Source organism: Coregonus lavaretus (genome assembly GCF_964263955.1).
Source record: "Coregonus lavaretus genome assembly, contig: HAP1_SCAFFOLD_2923, whole genome shotgun sequence".
Taxonomy (NCBI): Eukaryota; Metazoa; Chordata; class Actinopteri; order Salmoniformes; family Salmonidae; genus Coregonus; species Coregonus lavaretus.
The window spans coordinates 408-5,000 of NW_028163703.1; the positions used below are offsets into that span (position 1 = coordinate 408).

General features: G+C 41.0%; 1 pseudogene across 1 annotated transcript; it reads right to left on the minus strand.

Moving 5' to 3' along the window:
• Positions 1 to 667: 667 nt before the first annotated feature.
• On the minus strand, positions 668 to 3,962 carry LOC311117847 (uncharacterized protein C7orf57 homolog; annotated as a pseudogene). The gene is made up of 8 exons: positions 3,861 to 3,962; positions 3,450 to 3,517; positions 2,797 to 2,982; positions 2,225 to 2,312; positions 1,796 to 1,919; positions 1,348 to 1,436; positions 1,011 to 1,135; positions 668 to 723 (listed from the first exon to the last, which is right to left on the minus strand). The product of its transcript is annotated as an uncharacterized protein C7orf57 homolog (transcript).
• Between the last annotated feature and the right edge of the window lie 631 nt (positions 3,963 to 4,593).

The following is a 4,593-nucleotide window of genomic DNA, read 5'->3' on the forward strand; positions in this document are numbered from 1 at the left end:
CCATAACTTCATAACACTGAACCATATCCTGGTATGAGATAGGTTGGTATCTTGGCTGGGGGGGGGGGCATCTCTTTAGAATGAAGTAGATTCATTGGCATTTCTGTCTTCCATTCCAAATCATGTCTGCCTTCTCATAACAAGTGAATCACTTAGCACCCATGTTTCCATGTTTTTTTGGCTGAGCTCTCGGTTTCCGATCCTATTCAACACGAGAGCTGAAAAGCGCGAGCCACAAACGTCTCCTTTGTGTGTAGGTACAGTAGGCCTTGTTCACAAACAATCTTCACAGCACCAAAAGCATTTTTACACCACAAATACTAGAAACTCCAGTGTACAGTACTGTTTCATATTCACACAATTCATCTTCCAATTCAAGAACGATAATATAAACATGACAAGCATCAATAAGCTGTGTTGGTTTTCTGAGAACAACTTTACATGGAGTAAAAAAACAAAAGACAACAAATAAATAAATTAACAGAGAAGGTACCGTTGCATAATTACAAAACATAACAGTCGGGATGTACAGTAATGAGAGAAAGTGTGTGTCACTCAGAGAGAGAGAGAGACAGAGAGACAGGGGGAACAGACAGTAGAGTGAATGGCAGGTGTGAGTGTGTGTATCCACTGTTGTTTTCTACCACAGATGGACCTCTTCTCCTCCCTATTCCAGGTCTTCTTCCTCAGGTGCGATGGTGCTCGTCTGTTCAGAGGTCACACCTGAAAGACACACACAAACACAAACACAAACAGGTTGGTAATATGTAATAATGGTATACATTCAAAATGTATTAAATCCCGTAGCCAACCCATATGAGTCATTTTTGGCATTAGTTCAGAATGTCCATATGGTATGAAATAAACACTTGAATTGTTTTATTAAAGATTGTTTGATTTAGCAGAATAAACCTATAGTGCTGCTGCTAATTCCTCCAAAATACTTGTTGAGGAAAAGTCTACTGTTTTTCCACTGGTCAAAGACTATAAGGCAAAGTAATTTGTCGTACTTGAGGAGTCATCATCATTGGTGGACCTCTTCTCATCCTCTATGTAACCAAAGCTCAGCAGCTTGGACATGCTCACAGGAGCAGTTTTCTTCTCATGGGACCTGTCCATAGAAAAATCACTTTGACTGAGAGGTTGGAAATTCAATTGTGTTAGTGGTTAGGTTGAATTTAGAAGTTCCAACATTATACAAATTATATATTACACAGGTTATAAAGGTTATGCAAATATGTTACACACTGATACACACATATTGCAGTACGTTGGTATTATTAAGCATTAAGTGAAATTGAATTACAGAATGAATACTGGATGTCCAATATATAGGCAGGCACTCACGTCTTCTTGTATTTGTTGACCTCCATATAACCACCTTGGTTTAGAGACATATTCTCCATTTGGCTGGACGCATCAGTGACCGTGGGGTTCTGCAAACAAGAATATAACCAGTTCAAACCAGTCAGTCAGGCCCAGTACAAGAATACTCATTGTATGAAGTATACAAGCGCATGGGACACTTCTAACAATGAAATGGAGGACCAAGTAAATAAAAGAGTGAAGATATGATGACCACACCAAACTGGTTGGCAATCAATCAAATGAAATGTAATTACAGTACGCTGGTGAAAAACAAGACAAAGAAGTTCAACAGAAGTCCCCACCCAATCCCTGTCTGAACGGAATGATGGAGTCAACGCAAGAGATGAACTGATAAAGGGAGGGGATGATGGTAAATGATAACAACTGTGTCAGTGATTAGGGGGTTTGTTGGGGCCATTGAATTCACCTTCTCTTTATAGCTATCGCTCTCCCTTTCCCAGGCTGAAATATCATCAGTACCGAAGGGAGCAGCTAGAGGTTGCCTTTTGCCGTATCCTTGACAATCATCAGGGGATGTTGCTTTACTTCCGCTGTAAAGCACAAAACCATTGTAATACTCCTTCATTGGCCAGTGCTTTGGCCAACAGGCATCCATTTGAGAACCCTGGCTTGGACAACTAAAGATGCACCACCACCACCAAGAGTCAAGATGTAACTTCCCATTCTAAACATTACCTGTTCACCTGTTTTCAAGACACATACAGACATGACATGATGCCGAACGTTTTGTTAGGCCTGACATATTGTTCCATGATCACACTGTAGAAAATGAGACATTACAATAATATGTTCATCAAACAGAGCCAACGAACCAACAGGGGGTGGGGGTCCTTACCGCTGAGATCCAGCAGAGAACCAATCAGGTGCATTGTAGGAACTATTGGGCCTAGCTTCCTCCTTGTTGTCCTCATGCCACAGTAAACCTATGGAGGACACATAACACAAGTTATTTAAAAGTAGGAACATAACTAAACATGAATTCATCTCTTTTGAAAATCAGTCTTTAGCTTTCCTCTGGGAATTCAACGTGGGAATTCAACGTCTCTCCCCTATTTGACCTAGATATTTTGTGTGTATGTATTGATATGTAGGCTATGTATGTAGTTCTGTCCTTGAGCTGTTCTTGTCTATTAATGTTCTGAATTATGTCATGTTTCATGTTCTGTGTGGACCCCAGGAAGAGTATTTGTGGCTTTCGCAACAGATAATGGGGATCCTAATAAAATACCAAATACCAAATGAATTGAACATGATATATAGAGCAATTCACTATAATTTGAACTAGCTAATATCATTACAAACACACTAGTCTGTGTCCAAAGAGTCCATAGTAATGAGCATGTACTGAAGTGTAAAGCACATATGTACTGTAAAGCAGCACAAAACTATGACACAAAACATTGTTACCCTTCTGTCCCCCTCCTTTGGCAAGTTTGACATAGTCGGAGTCGGAGTCGAATATTCCCACACGCCTTCCGCTGGTCCTGGCCTCTGGAGCACCCTCAGTGGCTTCCTGGCACAGCCCGGGGATCTGGGAAGTGGGTCCCGTAACACCGTTGGAGGGAGCTTGGCCTGGATAGCCTGTCTTCACGCCTGTAATAAAATGATTAGGTTTTTAATGGGTGTTGTCACCAGCACTCAGGCCTGCATTTACAGGCAGATGCTGTATCTGCCCTGGCTGGCTAGAGAATTGATGGCCTAGATGTAAAAGCTATATTGAGTGATACAGTGTAGCATCCCTGTATGTAAGCATATAATAGCCTCTGCTAAGGTCTCGATATTTGTGGCAAGGGGGGTATCTAGTGCACTTGCCCCTGCAACCAGAAGGTAACTGGTTCAAGCACCACCTCAGCACTTCCTCAATCGCTACATTTGGTGGAAGCAGAGGGATAAATCCACTCTCTCAGGTCTTTTTAGGGAGTGTTTAGGGATACTCTGCTAAGAGGTCTGGCCCTTTATGGCACAGGAGGCTTACGTGCAAGGATACTGTAGTAGCTGACACAGATGCCCAGTTAACTGACTACAGCTAGAGGCTAGAATACGTTAGCAAGCTAGCTTACCACCAGGCTTGGTCCGTCTGTGGTTGGGAGCAGCACTCATTTTGGATGATGATGATTTCCAGAATTAGCTGATGGGGTATAATATAAAGACAAGACAGTTGCAACGTCAGTTAAATATGCAAGATAAACTATGCTAACAGTTCTTGCTATATGTAAACCACACGACAATCGGGTATCCCCGTTTCAGACACAGAGGGGAGAGGCACACACAACCTTTGTTCAATGCTAGTTAGTGGGATAGCATCCGTTAGCTAGCTAGCCAGCTAGCTTTACACAAAAGCCATCAAACGTGCACGACTAAATGTTAACCTATGAACAACTAGCTAACAGGTTATCATATCATGTTGGCAATAGCACATAGAGTGATGTAATGTTCAGAGAGAAATTGTAGGTTTAGAAAAGCTATCTTACACAATTCGTGTGCCGGTGGGAGTGGAGACCTCGATAAAATAATGGATGGTTAGCTAATGCGGTTAGCATTTCCTACTGCACATTCCATGTACATCCGGTCATGTGGTTTTATTTATTATTTAAATAATAAATATCCTACTGATATACATTATACATTTACATAAAATGTATATTACAGTTACAATAAACCAAAAAGTATAAATAGATTGACTTCAACTTGGAGACCTTCGTGCCTTTTGGATTTTTAATCATGGAAATTATTATTATTTCAGCACCATGGACAGCTCATCCTTAGGGTTAGGCATTAGGGTTGAATGATTTTGTGGCTGTGCCAGCTAGTGACCTCTCTGCAGAGCTACCTCTAGAACAAGATTCATGAAGAAAACCGCTAACCTGCAGCCAAGACCCAGACAGATCCAGGCACTAATGTTCACATCCCAGACCTCCTTTATGTGGTTTTAAGTGGTCAAGAGACCATTTTCCCCCAAGGGGTGCTTGTACCACTAGATGGAGCCAGAGGTAAGCCATTCACAACCATGGGGGTTGTAGATCTACTTTTTTTGTGTGTCATTTAGCAGATTTTTCACCTAGTCTTACCCACTAAGCTACCCTATTCCCCTGCATATATATATATATATATATATATATATATATATATATATATATATATATATATATAAATATATATAAATATATATATAGTGCACTACTTTTGACCAGGGCCCATGGGATT